The following is an 18,465-nucleotide window of genomic DNA, read 5'->3' as shown; positions in this document are numbered from 1 at the left end:
CGATCCAACAGACAGTGAGAGACTGGAACTAAAGCAGGAAAATTCCCTCTCCTTTGGGTGGTGAAATTGTCAGTGATTTTCAATAGTGATTTCTTCCCATTGTGTCTCCCTGAGCCTGTACAGACACTGTCCGAGAATGAACTCTCCCTTCCCCGTGTCCCCGGCTCACTCCATGTTCCGGCAGCAGCTCCTGCTCCACAGTGTCTGTTACAAACACTCCCCGACTCCCCCTCAACTTCCCACCACTCAATGCTAATCTCTGAGCACATCTGCGGACACGCTCCCAAAGCAGTGGCTGCTGGTAGCAGATGCTGTTTGTTCCCTTTCCCCGGGCCCGGGAAGTCTCCATTCGCAGCTGATTTAAAGCATCTTCCCCTGATTGAGTGAATTGCCTCACAGACGGGGTTGGGCTAAGACGGCGCATGCGCTCCACTCCTCATTGTGACGTCCCACTGGGGGCGGGGCTACGTCGCGCGTGCGCAGATCCCAGCAGCAATTCAGCATTCAAACATCAATGGGAACTTTCCCCATTTCACCCTCATCAAAGTCCCAAAGAAAGTGAAGAGGGGCTTGGACTGGAGGGAGGGAGGGGCGGGGTAGGGGGAACCTAGATCCCAGAAAGCTGCCCACTTGCCCCATTTAGATGCTCAATTTGCGGTCATTCCCTGCAGGGGGTTTGTTATTATTCAGCCCCTCCTGGTAAAACAATCCGATAGAAAGAGGGGAGAAAGGAGGGAGCCGGTGTGTTTGCTGGGACCTTGCAGAATTCATTTCAGCAGCAAAAGTCCCGGGTTATATTAACCCGAGTGAAACACGCTCTCAGTGAGAGGAAAACCGAACAGCCCTTTTCATCTTTTCATTGGAAACAAAGTAGAGCCGGAAGTGCGGCGAGCAGAGCAGACACACAAGCTCAATGACAGGAGAGCTCGGCCGTCCCTGAGTTTCAGCTCCCGGCTCTTACATTTCCTCATCCACACTGTCTTTACTGTGGATGCTCAGGGGTTCATTGTCGGATCTGAGGACTGTATCCATTAAACATTCTGAGCCAGGAGATCCACACACTCTCTGTTACCAGGATTTATGGGCAGGAATGTTTCAAAACTTTGTCTATTAAATCATTGTATTATTCACAGAACTAATGAGGCAATCGGTTCATTATTCAGGTCTTGAACTTGGTTTGGGTAGACCGAAAACTGAGAGGTTCAGCACCTTTTTACTTTTTCGCTACTGGCCGTGTGGCCTAATGGGTAAGGCGTCTGACTTCGGTGTATTTAATGAAGTTATCGGAAGATTGTAGGTTCGAGTCCTTCTGCGGCCATTTTGGGCGATCAGTGTTTCGCACCGCAGCCTCGCAGCTCCAGCGACCCGTGTTCAGTTCTGGGTAATGTCTGTGCGCAGTTTGAGTTCTCCCTGTGACTGTGTGGGTTTCCGCCCGGTGCTCCAGTTTCCTCCCACAGCCAAAGTCTTGCAGATTGATAGGTAAATTGGCCATTGTAAATTGCCCCTCGTATAGGTAGGTGGTAGAAGAATGGTGGGGATGTGATGGGGAATATGGGATTAATGTCGGATTAGTATAAATGGGTGGCTGTTGGTGGGCACAGTCTTGATGGGCCGAAGGGCCTGTTTCAGTACTGCATCTATTCATAAATAACTGATTTTTTTGATGAAGTAACAGAATGGTTGATGAAGGGAAAGCAATGGATGTTGTCTCTATGGATTTTAAGAAAGCGTTTGACAAACTACCACATAAAAGGCTGGGTAACAAAACTGAGGCTCCTGGAATAGGAGGGTCAGTATCTGCTTGGATTAAAAATGGATAAAATATCAAAAAAAGTGAGTTGTGATATTTGGTTGTTTTTCAGAATGGAAGATGGTGGACAGTGATGTCCACAAGGGTCAGTGTCAGGACCACTATATATAAATGAATTGAATATTGGAATCACAGAATCACAGAATTGTTACTACATATTCACAATGCTTCCAATTTTCGTAACATCCATAAACTTTGAAATTTTGCCCTGTACACCAAAGTCTAGGTCATTAATATATGTCAGGAAAGGCAAGGGTCCCAACACTGACTACTGGGGATCTCCGCTACCAACCTTCCTCTAGCCCGAAGAACATCCATTGCTCACTACTCTTTGTTTACTGTCACTCAGCCAATTCCATATTCATGTTACTACTGTCCCTTTTATTCCATGAGTTCTAACTTTGTTCACACGTCTGTTGTGTTGCACTGTATCAAACTCCTTTTGAAAGTCAATAAAAGCAAAACACTGCAGATGCTAGAAATCTGAAATATAAACAAAAAGTGCTGGAAATACTCAGCAGGTCTGACAGCATCTGTGGAGAGAGAAGCAGAGTTAACATTTCAGGTCAGAAACCTTTCAGATGCCGCCAGACCTTTTGCAAGTCCATGTACATCACATCAACAGCATTGCTCTCATTAATCCTCTCTGTTACCTCATCAAAAAACTCCAGCAGGACAGTTAAACATGATTTTCCCTTAAGAAGTCCATGCTGGCTTTCTAAAATTAACCCACATTTGTCCATGGGACTATTAATTTTGTCCCGAATTATTCTTTCGAGAAGTGTTCCCACCACCAAAATTGAACTGACTGGGGAGTGAGACGAGGTGAGTTGCTCTAACAGAGAGCCAGCACGGGATCGACCGGCCGAATGGCCTCCTTCTGTGCTGCAGCCATTCTATGATTGTATGATTCTCGCAGCAACTGTTGGTGGAGAGGCAGTGATGCAGGAATGGGTTGACAGAAAGGGGAAAGTCTGGGCTGGTGTGTGTTTGCAGCATTTGCAGCTTGTGTTCGGGTTTGTGAATAAAGGTGATGCGGAAGCTGTGTTCCAGATTGAAGTGTTTATTGGAAGCAAGAAGTTGATGTAAATAAAGAGTAAAACGTGTTAAGATGAAGCGTAGTGTGATTGAGGATAGCAGTAAATATTCTGTTGGTGAATTATTTGTGTTAATAAACTTCCACTGCGCTCTCTGCTGCAGGCTGCTGTTTATATCCAGCTGTGTATGACTGCTGTGTGTTCGCGAGATAAATGTTTGTTTCAACGCTGTTTATGAAGCAATAGCATTGCACTCAAACAGTCCCAGACATAGCAACACACGTACAAAAGCAAAATACTGCGGATGCTGGAAATCTGAAACATAAACAGAAAATGCTTGAAATAGTCAGCAGGTCTGGCGGCATATGTGGAGAAAGAAACAAAGTTAATGTGAGCTAACGAAACAGACCTGAACTGTTAACTGTTTCTTTCTCCACAGATGCTGCCAGACCTACTGAGCATTTCCAGCATTTTCAGTTTTTATTACAGCAACACAGGTGTTGGGAGGCTCAGCCTGGCTACACAATGTTACAAGGACGCTGAGTTACACCATCGACAACGGGACAGAGAGAACAACACACAGAAAACCAAGAGACTGTGAGGAAGCAAAAGTGAGGGACTGATAGAGAGAGATGGACAACGAGACTGAGATGGAGAAAAAGGGCATTTGTATGATTGTATTCTCCCTGTTGTCTAAAGGTATTTCCTGGTGTGTAAATATGTTTTCTGTTGTGTAAAGATGTCCCCTGTTGTTGTGTAAAGGTTTTCACTGTTACTGTTTTATTTTCTGTTGCTGACCGTCTCCTCAGTGTGACCAATTGCCCTGGTTTTATTGTGGCCAGCATCACCATCTGGTGGTGGAAAGGAGGCTCTGCAGGAAGGGGTTGACAAAGTGGGAGAGGCTCGGCTGGTCCGTGTTTGCAGCTTGTGCAGCTTGTGTTCGTGTGAGCAAAAGTGAGTTGTTGCTGATTGATGTGTTCACTGGAAGGAAAAAGCTGATTGCAATAGAGTGCCTGAGGAAGCATCTTGTTACTATGGGTAAATACATGATGTTTTGAAAGTGAACTGTTTGTGTTACTACCAAAAATAAATAGCAGAGAATGATTTCGATCAATTGACCTCTGGGTTATGGGCTCAGCACGCCTCCGCTGCGCCACTCTGCCAACTGATGTTTTAAATTTTAGCTGCCTGTCAGTGAAATATGTTCATTTCCCCAATGTTTTTGTTAAAAATAGGATTTCAGTCGGATTGCTCAAGAATCCTGGACTCAGCAACACGTGCTGACGGACTCACCCTCACTGCGCAATGACACAATCTTTGGCCTCTTTGTCTCGAGAGACAATGGGTAAGCGCCTGGAGGTGGTCAGTGGTTTGTGAAGCAGCACCTGGAGTGGCGATAAAGGCCAATTCTAGAGTGACAGACACTTCCACAGGTGCTGCAGATAAAATTGGTTGTCGGGGCTGTTACACAGTTGGCTCTCTCCTTGCGCTTCTATCTTTTTTCCTCCCAAGTGCTAAGTCTCTTCGACTCACCACACTTTAGTTCCGCCTTGATGGTCGCCCGCCAGCTCTGGCAATCGCTGGCAACTGACTCCCACTACTTGTGATCAATGTCACAGGACTTCATGTCGTGTTTGCAGACGTCTTGAAAGCGGAGCCATGGACGGCCGGTGGGTCTGGTACCAGTGACGAGCTCGCTGTACAATGTGTCCTTGGGGATCCTGCCATCTTCCATGCGGCTCACATGGTCAAGCCATCTCAGGCGCCGCTGGCTTAGTAGTGTGTATATGCTGGGAATGTTGGCCGCCTCGAGGACCTCTGTGTTGGAGATACGGTCCTGCCACCTGATGGCACACAAGGACACTGAGTAACAGCACCGAAAATGAGGCAGGCAGAGAAAGACACACAGAAAACCAGGCAGAGATCATTAGGACACAGAAAGGAACAGACAGAGAAAGACACACAGAAAACCAGGCAGAGATCATTCGGACACAGAAAGGAACAGACAGAGCAAGACACACAGAAAACCAGCAAGAGATTATCAGGATCCAGAAAGGAACAGACAGAGAACGGTACTGAGCAAACCAGCAAGAGACAGCGAAAGACCAATGATTTATGTAATCATGTTCTCTGTTGTGTAAAGATGTCCCCTGTATTCTTTTAAAGATATTTCCTGCTGTGCAATATGTTCTCTGTTGTGTAACTATATTCGCTGTTGTGTAAAGATGTTCTCTGTTATTGTGTAAAATGGTTCCCTCTTGGTTAAAGATCTTCTCAGTTGTGTAAATATGATCTGTCTTGTGTAAAAGTGTTCCCGGTTGTTTAAATATGTTCCCTGCTCTGTCATGTAGAGCTGAGTCTGCACTAATGGAATTGCTACCGTATCTTCTAGTCTGATACTGTATGAGGGCTGGAATGTGATCCAAAGCAGTCTATACAAATTAAATTGCGATTGTATCTTACAGTTTCACAATCTGGGGGAGTTTTAAACTGAAATCTCACTTTGTATCTCAGGTTATACTATCTTTCAGATTCTCTCAATTTGATATCGCACTTGAGATTTAGACTTCAGAAATGATGTACTGGCATTGGAGGCAATTCAAAAGAGATTCACTCAGCTGATTCCTGGGATGAAGGGGTTGACTTGTCAAGAACGGCTAAACAGGTTATTCATTAGAGTTTAGAAGAATGAGGGGTGATCTTTTTGAAACGAACAAGATTCTGAGGGGGCTTAACAGGGTGAAGAAGGGTCTCTGACCTGAAACACTAACTTTGCTTCTCTCTTCACAGATACTGCCAGACCTGCTGAGTATTTCCAGCATTTCTTGTTTTTATTAACAGGGTAGATGTTGAGAAGATTTTTCCACTAGTGGGGGAATCTCAAACTAGTTACAGAATAAGGGGACACTCGTTTAAAACTGAGATGCAAAGGAATTTCTTCTCTCAGAGGGTAGTGAATGTCTGGAATTATCTACCCCAGACAGTTGTGGAGACTAGATCACTGAAAGTATTTAAAGAGGAAGTAGATAGATTTTTGAAATATTGGAGAGTTGAGGGCTATGAAGAGCTGGCATGAAAGAGGAGTTGAGGTCTGGGGCAGATCAGCCCTGATCTTACTGAATGGCAGGGCAGGCTTGAGGGGCTGAATGGCCTACTCCTGCTCCTATTTCTTATGTTATGTTATATCTAATGTAAATGTCAGGATGCACTATGGGAATTAATGCTGAAACTTACAAACTCATAACGTGTGTAAAGATTGGGCTGGTATTTAACTTGAATCTCACAGTACATTATTGTGGTTCATTATGTAACTTTGAAAAGGGAACTATGTGCTATAATGAAAACAAGAAATGCTGGAAATACTCAGCAGGTCTGGCAGCATCTGTATAGAGAGAAGCAGAGTTAACGTTTCAGGTCAGTGACCTTTCATCAGATGTGAAACTGATCAATCCACTGTTCCAATAACTCCATCTCTGACTCCCTCCTGACAGTAACTAGTCCTTTCACAGAGACTGTGGGTGGCTCTGAAAAGTGCTTTTGGGTTATGAAATGACATTTTTCTACTTTACTTTTTCTGGGAGTTCTGAGCGCTGAGAATGATTTTCACTGACATGTACAGGGCAACAGACCGACTGATTTGGCATAACGGTGTAACTAATGTTTGGGCTAACTCATGGCATCAGGTCAAACATGGGCAAGGAAACCTCCTGCTGAATATCACCTACCACCCCTTCCCAACCACCCCCCTCTCCCCGCCCCTCAGCTGATGAGTCAGTACTCCTCGATGTTGAACAGCACTTGGAGGGAGCACTGAGGGGGGAACAGGGCGCAGAATGTAGTCTGGCTGGGGGATGTCAATGTCTATCACCATGAGTGGCTCGGTAGCACCACTACTGACCATGCTGGCCGAGTCCAAAAGGACATAGCTGCTCGACTGGGTCTGCAGTAGGTGGTGAGGGAACTAACAAGAGGGAAAAATATACTTGACCTCATCCTCACCAATCTGCCTGCCGCAGATGCATCTGTGCATGACAGTATTGGTAGGAGTGACCACCGCACAGTCCTTGTGGAGATGAAGTCCCGTCTTCACATTGAGCATACCCTGCATTGTGTTGTATGCCAATAGCACTGTGCTAAATGGGATAGATTTTGAACAGATCTAGCAATGCGTAACTGGGCATCTCTGAAGCACTGTGGACCATGAGCAGCGGCAGAATTGTACTCAACCACAATATGTAACCTCATGGCCCTTCATATTCCCCCACTCTAACATTATCAACAAGCTGGGGACCAACCCTAGTTCAATGAAGAGTGCAGGAGGGCATGCCAGGAGCAGCACCAGGCATACCTTGAAATGAGGCATCAGGCTGATGAAGCTACAACACAGGGCTACTTGCATGCCAAACAGCAGAAGCAGCATATAATAGACAGGGCTAAGTGATCCCACAACCAACGGATCAGATCTACACGCTGCCACATCCAATGATTAATGGTGGTGGACAATTAAACAACCAACAGGAGGAGGTGGCTCCACAAATATCCCCAACCTCAATGATGGGGGAGCCCAGCACATTAGTGCAAAAGACAAGGATGAATAATTTGCAACAATCTTCAACCAGAAGTGCCGAGTGGATTATCCATCTCGGCCTCCTTCTGAAGTCCCCAGCATCACAGATGCCAGTCTTCAGCCAATTCAATTCCCTCCAGGTGATATCAAGAAATGAATGAAGGCATTGGATACAGCAAAGGCTACGGGCCCTGACAATATTCCGGCAATGGTACTGAAGACCTGTGCTACAGAACTTGCTGCACCCCTAGCCAAGCTGCTCCAGTACAGCTACAACACTGGCAATGTGGAAAATTGCCCAGGTATGTCCTGTACACAAACAGCAGGACAATTCCAACCCAGCCAATTGCTGCCTCATCAGTCTACTCTCAATCATCAGTATAGTGATGGAAGGTGTCATCGACAGTGCTATCAAGCAGCACTTGCTTCACAATAACCTGCTCAGTGACGCTCAGTTGGGTTCTGCCAGGGCCATTCAGCTCCTGACGTCATTACAGCCTTGGGTCAAACAAGGACAAAAGAGCTGAACTCAAGAGGTGAGGTGAGAGTGTCTGCCATTGACATCAAGGTAGCATTTGACTGAGTATGGCATCAAGGAGCCACAGTAAAACTGGAGTCAATGGGAATCAGGAGGAAAACTGTCCACTGGTTGGAAAAAGACCTAGCACAAAGGAAGATGGTTGTGATTGATGGAGGTCAATCATCTGAGCTCCAGGACATCACTGCTGGAGTTCCTCAGGGTAGTATCCTCGGACCAACCTTCTTCAGCTACTTCATCAGTGACCTTCCTTCAATCATAAAATCAGAAGTGGGGATGTTCGCTGATGATTGCCAAATTAAGCACCATTCACGACTCCTCATAGACTGAAGCAGTTCGTGTAGAAATGCAGCAAGACCTGGACAATATCCAGGCTTGGGCTGATAAGTGGCAAGTAACATTCACGCCACACAAGAGCCAGGCAATGACCTTCTCCAACAAGAGAGAATCTAACCATCTCCCATCGACATTCAACAGCATTACGATCGCCGAATCCCCCACTATCAACTTCCTGGGGGTTCCCATTGACCAGAAACTGAACTGGAGTAGCCTTATAAATAGTGTGACTACATGAGCTGGTCAGAGGGTATGAATTATGCGGTGAGTAACTCACCTCCTGACTCCCCAAAGCCTGTCCACCATTTACAAGGCACAAGTCTGGAGTGTGATGGAATACTCTCCACTTGCCTGGATGGGTGCAGCTCCAACAACACTCAAGAAGCTCGACACCATCCAGGACAAAGTAACATGCTTGATTGGCACCCCGTCCACAACATTCACTCCCTCCACCACTGACATACAGTGGCAGCAGTGTGTACCATCAACAAGATGCACTGTAACAATGCACCAAGGCTACCCAGGCAGCACCTTCTAAACCTGCATCCTCTACCGCCTGGAAGGAGAAGGACAGCAGATGTATGGGAACACCACCACCTGAAAGTTCTCCTCCAAGCTACACATCATCCTGACTTGGAACTATATCGCTATTCCTTCCTTCACTGTCGCTGGGTCAAAATCCTGGAACTCCCTTCCTAATAGCACTGTGGGTGTACCTACCCCACATGGACTGCAGTGGTTCAAGAAGGAAGCTCACCACCACCTTCTCATGGGCAATTAGGGATGGACAATAAATGCTGGCCTGGCTGGCGACGTGCACATCCCATGAAATGAATAACTAAATGCAATAACAGCTCATCTCAATTCCTAGTATTTCTAAATCCCACCAGTCCAACATAGGTGGAACAATTACTGCATGTTGTGATTGACGGTCTGGTCTGTAAACTGCACTGTATCACACATTGCTGACATTTGTTAGCTGGAAGTGAGAACTGCAAAATCGGGGCTGTAGTTCACATAGTCTGTCAGTGTGAAAGAATCAGGCAATGTGAGGTAATAGAATTCGTCAGTAAATGCTACACCCATATTGCTTTATAGTTTTGTATTGAAAATAAAAGTAATCATTTCATGAAAATAGTGTCACGTTGTCCAAACTTTGGTCGCCAGTTGTTTTTGTCTTGCACTCAGCAGGGCAATCCACAAGAATACCAATTTAAGGGAAAACAACAACTTTCTTCTGTATGAGAAGAGAGTGCTGATAGGCTAGCAAGTGAACTCTGATTGGTCGAGGCATTGCCATTCAGAATGCATCAGTTTTTGGTAACTGACAGAAAACTGCCCAGCTTTGTTTGAAATTTAAACCCGGCAGCTTGACTCTGATTGGTCAAGGCATTGCCCTGAGGAATGAGCCAGTGAATGGCTGTCACTTATTTTGTTTAGCTGAAACAGGCACAACATGTGTGCATGTTCATTCTGTCTGCAAAGAACAGGGCCCTGTGTATTAATATATGTAGTTTACAGGACACACCAATGAACCACACTGTGAGCCCTACTGACAGTCTTAAATTGGTTGTCAGTGTAATTCTTAGCACACTGAGAATTATTTAGCAAATGTTGTCCTATCGTGGAATCACATCTCATGTTGGATACTGAGTTTTGAGTTTTGCAAGCACGGGTTGGTTGGGTAGGGCCCATTGCGAACAGCGGAAGGGACATGTTATTTGATATAATCCGCCAGTTTTGGGATGTACGGTCTAGAAACCTAGCATCACACTGGTATTGAAATTCATATATCACATTACTTATTTGTGTGATAGGCAGGAAGTCTCTTTTGCTTGACAGCAGCATCCTGTTAGTGGTGAACACCACACTTGTTGCTCCTGCATAGTAACAGCAGGAAACAGCTCGCTTCACCTGTTACTCAAATACTGGGGATATATTACCCTTCCAGGGTAACTTGAGGGAGACTGGGCACTTTTCAGGGCTCAAAATGACGGCCTTCAGCCCGTTTATAAGTTTGTGCGATATACAGTGAGAAATGATCTGATCAGTGTAGCCATTGTAATGCAGGATGTCTTTGAATCGCCGTATTTCAGCATCAAGCTTGCATGGTGAGCAAATGGCTCTGCCCTATTTATGAGGTTGCCGATAAGACCAATCTTATAGCGCGTGGAACTGTAATAATCCCAACGCGTGTATTGAACAGTGAAGGTAGGTTTGCGGTAGACCGTGGTAGAAAACCACTTAGCAGATTTCTCAACTAGTACATCAAGGAAAGGGAGCTCTTCTGACTGCTCCATTCCAAAGGTGAATTTGAGTGCAGGATGCAGCCCATGAAGACGTGCAAGGAAATTATTTCATGCAGCTGCGGATTCAAATATAGCAAACGTATCATCTGCATATTGGAAATATGCAAGAGGTCGGAGGTTAGGTGTCATTCCCTTAAAACCAGGTTTGTCATGGAATCCAACAAAGATGTTTGTGAGAGCTGGGCCTGGAGGGGATCCCATGGCAACACCAGCGATACATGGTGTCAATAAAACCGAACTCAACTGTGCAAGTTGCCGAGTTCATAAGTTCAATGAATACGGATTCACACAATGGTGACGGTCTAGATTGCCATGATATACCACTGCAGTGCAAATATCTATGGCTTCCTGAAGTGGTACGTTGGTGAATATGCCAGCAATGTCAAATGACACATGGACACGGCATTGCTATCGATATGCAAGTCCTGTATGGTCTTCACAAATGTGAAGGAATCCTTCACTGTGCATGTGGAGAACTTGCTCAAAAACTGGTTGTAATAATTTGCCCAACCATTTGGCAAATTCATTTCAGGATACTATTTACATTACTTCAAATAAAGAAAACACAACGACACAAAGAATTGAGCACAACGCTGAAAGTTTCACAGCAAATAGTCAAATGGGAAAAGGATGAAATACAGAAAGAAAAAGCCTAAAATACTGAAAACACTCAGCCAGTCCCGAAACAACTGTGGAGAAGAGAAGCTCGGGTTAGTGGTCCAGTTCTGTGACCCTTCTATAGACCTGAAACATTGCTCCTACCTTCCTCTCTCCACAGATACTGCTGGAACTGCTGAGTGTTTCCAGAATCTTCTGTTATTATTCAGATTTCCAGTGTGTGCAGTATTTCTCTTTTTGAAAATAAAATATTCCCTGAGAGGAATGGAACTTTATATAAAAAATAGGAGTAGGCCTTTCGGCCCATCGAAATAACTCTGCCATTCAATAAGACCACAGATGATCTCCGACATCAACTCCATCTTACCACACTAGCACAGATCCCTTGATTCCCTTTTATCCAAAAACCTATCGATCTCTCTCTTGGATATACCCAATGATTGAGCATCCACATCTCTGCAGTCACAGAGAGATACAGCACTAAAAAAGGTCCTTCGGCCCCCCGAGTCTGTGCCGACCAACAACCACCCATTTATACTAATCCTACATTCATCCCATATTCCCACCATTCTCCTACCACCTATCTACACTAGGGGCAATTTACAATGGTCAATTTACCTATCAACCTGCAAGTCTTTGGCTGTGGGAGGAAACTGGAGCACCCCGCGGAAACCCAAGTGGTCACAGAGAGAACTTGCAAACTCCGCACAGGCAATACCCTGAAAGCAACCGAGTTCACTGGAGCTGTGAGGCTGCAGTGCTAACCACTGCGCATAGAGAATTCCAAAGATTCACAATACTTTGAGTGAAAAAAAATTCACCTCTTCTCAGTCCTAAATGATTGAGCCATTTATACTGAGACTGTGATCCCTAGTTCTAGATTCCCCAGCCAGAGGAAACATCCTCCCAGCATTTACCCAGTTAAATCCCTTAAGATTTTTAGGTGCCAGTAAGATTACCTCTAACTCTTCTAAATTCTGAGGAATATCGGCCTCGTCTACTCAATCTCTTCTCATAGGACAATCCCCTCATCCTAGGAAGCAATCGAGTGACACTTTGATACACTTCCTTTAAGGCAAGTATATCCTTCCTTGGACAAGGGGACCAAAACTGTACACAGTGCTCCAGGTGTGATCTCACCAAGGCTCTGTCTAATTGCAGTCAAACTTCTTTATTCTTATAAAAATTCTTCACAATGTTGAACACAACTATTAACTGCCCCATTAACACCTCTGCTCTGAGAAGAACGACCCCAGCTTCACACACCCCAGACCCCTATTCTTTTCACATTAGCTGAATTCCTGCATCTCTGATACCATTCCAGTAAATCTCCTCTGCACCCTCTCTAAGGCCTTGACATTCCTGCTAAAGTGTGGAGCATGGAATTAGACACAATGCTCTCGCTGAGGCCTATAACCAGTGAGATTTACAAAGGTTCAGCCTCAATTCCTTGTCTGTGTCCCTTACTCCCATTTCTGGGTTCTGACTCAATGTAGGCTCTGAGCTGTTGAAACTGCCTGAATAAATATTTCCACCCAACAAAGCGCTCGGAATGTGAGAAGGGACAAAATGAGTGACCAAGTACATCAACTCCAAGTAAAACTCCACCATGTAGTGAAAACACTCGAAACACAACGGCTCTTTCAAGAGCCACCCACAATCTCTCTGAAAAAGCTGCACCAACATCTCTCTGGAATTGGTTTATTTCATTGGTTTTAATGCTCAGTAACTCTCTGGAACTTCCTCACTGTCTTTGTGTTTTCTGTTTCAATCTGGTATGGAGATTCTGGGAAGATGAGTTTCACTGCCTGGGAGGATCTTTGTGGTTTTCCTGCAGAAACACAAAACAAAGTCTCTTTTCAGAGTCACCCACCGCCTCATAGGGACAGCAGTGACATGGGAACGGGAGCTGGGGTGTGTTTTATGCCGGAAATATCAGTTAATGATTTATGTTGTGCTCTCGTTATATTCCAATCTCTGAATTGAGCCTTTCCACCGCACCAGGGTTATGGGGAGAGTTTTCATCGTTTCTTTTCCAAACGGACAGACGATGTTGTAAAGTTGCTGATTTACCCAGATGGCGGATTCTCCCCTCACAGTGAAAAGTAACATCGCACCTTCACGTCTGCCCATTGTTTTATAATTGAATAATTAGTCAAATTGAATTATTTGTGATGTTTTTTCCCCCGAGACGGTGTTTCCTGCAGTGAAACTGATCAGTTTCAGCTCAGTCATTCAGGGACCTGGAATTCCTGCAGTTTGAGCCCGCTGTAACCCCAGCCCACTTCTGATTTGTCACCCTCTTCTCATAAAGTAAGTGACAGCACATGAGGAGGCCATTCGCCACATTAAGTCGATGTCGGGTTTCCAATCTGTTCAGTCCCCGACTCGATCCCCAAAGCCCTGCATAATCCCTTTGGGTCAAAACGACCGTGACAGGACTCGAACCTGCAATCTTCTGATAACATCATAAAATATACCAAAGTCAGACGCTTTATCCATTAGGCCACACGGCCATTAGCTCACATGAATGATTCAATCAGAGAACTTCGAAGCACAAAATACAAAAAATCATTGGCTGAACCTGTCAACCTGGCACAATATTTGAATTTGTGAAAGCCGCCAATTTCACTGTGGAAAAGAAGTGATCGACTGGAAAAGTACATAAAAATCTATTTTCCCGTAGCGGTTTAAATAAACTTTTAAAACACAATTTTGCTTTTACAGACTCAAATTGCTGATGCTATTTTATGAACAGCTTTATTTTGCCAATTGTTGTCAACTTCTCATCCGCAACTGACAGTAAAAGACTCCGTTCAGCAATCTTTAACACGACAAATAACTCAAACTCTGTGTGGAAGTAATAAATTACAGACTATTGGTAATTCCCCTTCACACAGGCTTCAGGGGGACAGTGAGAAGCCACTGAAATAGTTGCTTCATCCTTTTAAAAGGTTCCCGTTCTGTCCTCTTACTGACGTGTTGGAATCAGATTTGTATTTAACTAGTTATTTCTGTGAAAACAAAATCCTCAACGGACCAGCTGGGAATCTGGGAATCACTGAAGTAAAATAAAAGGTTTTTGATTGAGAAGACGGGACCTTCTCACCAGCAGCCGGGTTACATTCCCCTCACATCCTTACACAGTGAGCAGCTCTTTCCCTCGAGAAATAGACAGCAGCAGTTGGAAGTTCAGTGAAAGGATTGGTTCATTGAGACAAGTTTCTGACTGACAGGCGGTGCTGAATATTAATACAAGAAGGTCCTGGAATGGGAAACAAGTGTCCAGAGTGGGGCCTGAAATCAGGACAGGGAAATGGCCAGCACTGACACAGATCATTTCATTATTACATTGATATCTGACTGTCTATCAGGAGAAGCGAGTTATGATGGTTAAAGGAATGGAAGATGACGCTGGTTGTTCTAGATGAAGAGGGATAGACAGAGATGTGGGTACAGCAGACTTCAGACAGTAATCAGCCCTTTCAGATACTGTGGGTGGATCTGAATAGAGCCTTTGGGTATTTGATAAAATCCTGGCAGATTGACTTGGTTTTGGTGCCCGGAGCGCTGGTTTTCCTGGGCAGCGACACGGCCTGGATATTCGGAAGCACCCTGCCCTCAGCGTACTGGAATCAAAAGCAAGTGTCCAGAGTGGGACCTGAAATCAGGATAGGGAAAAAAGCTCTTTGTTTAAAAACCGTCAAATAGCTACCTTGTAATTGGTCAGGTTACTAATGTTTTAGTTAGTATAATTTATTCAGAATTACTAATTAGAAAGTGCTGTTTGGACAGAGTGCAAAGCTGTGAGCTGATGTGTGAGGGACTTCACTGACTAGGGGAAGGAGGTGCTCTTTGGTCTCTCTTTTCTTTTCTGCCTTTTCAGCCTCCATGGTACAGGGGAAGAAGCTGATCGGTGAGTAACTGGTAAATTATTCTACTTATTACACTTATTACACGAGCAATAATGAGTTTGTAAAGCTAAGTAATGATAGGGCAGCTCTAAAAGTAAAGGTTCGAAATTGGGGGAAGGCAAATTTTACAAAACTGAGAGGTGATTTGGTGGATGTGGACTGGATACAACTACTTGAAGGAAAGCCAAAGATGTTTTATCAGTCCATTAAGAGAAAGAGGATAACTAAGGAGAGGGTATGGCCTATCAGACATGTACAAGGGAACTTCTGTGTGGATCCAGAAGATGTGGGCGGGGTTCTTAATGAGTTTTTTGTCTCTGCCTCCACAAAGGAGAGGGATGATGCAGACATTGTAGTAAAAGAAGAGGAGTGTGAAATATTAGATACGATAAGCATAATGAGAGTGGAAGTACTAGAGAGTCTGACATCCTTGAAAATGAATAAATCACCAGGGCCAGATGGTTTGCATCTGAGGTTGTTAAAGGAAGCCAGGGAGTAAATAGTGGATGCGCTGAGGATCATCTTCAAATCCTCACTGCATATGGGGGAGGTGCCGGAGGATTGGAGGTCTGCAAACATTGTACTATTCTTTAAAATGGATGTGAGGGATAGGCCAAATAATCATAGGCTGGTATGTCGGACCTCAGTGATGGGTAAATTATTCGAATCAATTCTGGGGGAAAGGATAAACTGCCACTTAGAAAGGCACAGATTAATCAGGGATAGTCAGCATGGATTTGTTCAGGGAAGGTCATGTCTCACTAACTTGATTGAGTTTTTTGAGGAAGAAACAAGGAGCATTGATGAGGATAGTGCGGTGGATGTGGTTCACATGGATTTTAGTAAGGCATTTGACAATGTCATGGCAGACTCGTCAGTAAAATGAAAGCCCATGGAATATAGGGGAATGTGGCAGGTTGGATCCAAAATTGACTCTGTGGCAGGAAACAAAGGATAGTAGTCAACGATGTTTTTGCGAATGGAAAGTGGTTTTCAGTGGCGTTCCACAGGGCTCAGTGTTGAGCCCCTTGCTGTTTGTGGTATATATTAATTATTTGGAATTAAATGTGGGAGCTATGATTGGGAAATTTGCTGATGACACAAAAATTGGCCGTGTAATTGATGGTGAGGAGGATAGCTGTAGACTTCAGAATGATATGAATGGATTAGTTGAGTGGGTGGAAAAGTGGCAAATGGAATTCAATCTGGAGAAGTGTGAGGTAATGCATTTGGGGAGGGCAAACAAAGCAAGGGAATACACAATAAACGGGAAGATATTGAGAGGGGTAGAAGAAGTGAGAGACTCTGGAGTGCATGTCCACATTTCCCTGAAAGTGACAGGATAGGTAGATAGAGTGGTGAAGAAGGCATGTGGAATGCTTTCCTTTATTGGCCAAGGTATAGAATAGAAAAGCAGGGATGTAGTGCTAGAACTGTACAAAACGGCGGTTAGGCCACAGCTGGAGTATTGCATACAGTTCTGGTCATCACATTACAGAAAGGACATAATTGCTGTGGAGAGAGTACAGAGGAGATTTACAAGAATGATAGTGTGGGTGGCTCTGAAAAGAACCTTTGGGCATTTGTTAAAATCCTGGCAGATTGCCTTGGTTTTGGTGCCCGAAGCGCTGGTTTTCTTGGGCAGCAGCATGGCCTAGATATTAGGCAGCACCCAGCCCTGAGTGATGGTCACCCCTCCCAGCAGCCTGGTGAGCTCCTCGTCATTCTGGACAGCCAGCTGTAAGTGTCGGAGGATGTTGCGGGTCTTCTTGTTGTCCTGGGCCGCGTTACTGGCCAACTCGAGGATTTCAGCGGTCAGATATTCGAGCACAGCAGCCAGATAGACCGGGGCTCCGGGACCCACACGCTCAGCATAGTTGCCCTTTCACAGGAGCCTGTGAACACGGCCCACCGGGAACTGCAGTCCAGCCTGGGAGGAGCGAGACTTGGCCTTGGACCGAGCTTTCCCGCCGGTCTTTCCTCTTCCAGACTTTTCTTTTCCAAGAATATACTTGAGGACATTCCGTGCAGACCACTGCCTGATGGATTGGTGGTCAAAGGTGTTTTTCCACACAAACATTTCCACGAAGGCACGGTCCAACTGGATGGAGCGTTCCGTGGCAATGTTGCCAGATGCATCCTTCGCAACACCGGGGTCAGATAGAACCTCAGCACGGAGTGACACTTGGTGTTGGCATACTGGGGCTCTCCGCACAGTTTGATGCAGCCACATACTAAGGTGGCCATCAGGTTGAGGCAGACGTTGAGTACATTTTTTCGCGTTTATCCAGAGGTTTGAATATCGTGTCCCTCCGGACCCTGTCCATTTTGCGTCTTCAGATAAAGCAGGAAATGGCTCGGGTGATCGCCAAAGCGCAGGAGTGGGGTATGGGCCAGACCTGCGTCGCATACAGCAACAACGTGAGCACCTTGCACCTGATGACCAGGTTCTTACCCATAATAGAGAGAGATCGCTGCTCCCACATGCTCAGTTAATGTTGTACCCTGGCGACTCACTCCTCCCAGGTTTTGGTGCACGTCCCGGCCCTTACAAACCATATCGCCGGCACCTTCAGGTAGTCTGACCTGACGGTGAAGAGGACAAAGGATCGGTAAGCCCAGTTTCCAAGGAACATGGCCTCGCTCTTGCCATGGTTAACATTGGCTCCCGAATCCAGTTCGAACTGGTCGCAGATGCTCATCAGTCTGCGAATGGACAGCCGGTCCGATCAGAATACAGCAACATCATCCATGGACAGGGAGGCTTTGACCTCAATGACTCAACTGCCTGGGATTGTCACCCCTTTTATGCCCGCATCCTTCCTAACAGACTCAGCAAAAGGTTCGCTGCAGCAAACACACAAGGCAGGGGAGAGAGGACAGCCCTGTCTGACTCCAGATTTGATTGGAAACTTTCTGATAACCACCCAATTTTTTGGACTGTACTACTGATGTTTGTGCAGAGCAGTTTGATCCAATTGCAGATTCCCTCCCCAAACCCCATTTTGGAGAGCACGTCCATCATGTATGTGTGCGATATCCTGTCAAAAACCTTCTCCTGGTCCAGGCTGATGAGGCAGGTATCCACCCTCCTGACCCATACATAGGCGATCGTATCCCTGAGTAGCACGACACTATCAGATATCTTCCTGCTGGGTACAGTACAGGTCTGGTCAGGGTGAATCACCAACTCCAGAGCAGACTTGACTCGACTGGCGATGACTTTGGACAGAATCTTGTAGTCTACATTAAGCAGTGAGATGGGCCGCCAATTTCTGATTTCTGCCCTCTCCCCCTTCTGCTTGTAGATGAGGGTGATGATGCCTTTCTTCATGG

At 45.4% G+C, this 18,465-nt stretch overlaps 1 non-coding gene across 1 annotated transcript; it reads right to left on the bottom strand.

Annotated features, from left to right (window-relative positions):
* Positions 1-13,642: 13,642 nt before the first annotated feature.
* trnaq-uug (transfer RNA glutamine (anticodon UUG)) lies at positions 13,643-13,731 on the bottom strand. The gene is given in 2 exon segments: positions 13,643-13,678; positions 13,695-13,731. It is a non-coding gene; the product is annotated as a tRNA-Gln (tRNA).
* Positions 13,732-18,465: the final 4,734 nt, after the last annotated feature.

The sequence above is a fragment of the Heterodontus francisci genome, unplaced genomic scaffold (genome assembly GCF_036365525.1).
Source record: "Heterodontus francisci isolate sHetFra1 unplaced genomic scaffold, sHetFra1.hap1 HAP1_SCAFFOLD_210, whole genome shotgun sequence".
Classification (NCBI taxonomy): Eukaryota; Metazoa; Chordata; class Chondrichthyes; order Heterodontiformes; family Heterodontidae; genus Heterodontus; species Heterodontus francisci.
Note: the sequence above shows the minus strand (reverse complement) of the source record. Positions and strands in the feature narration are given on the sequence as shown.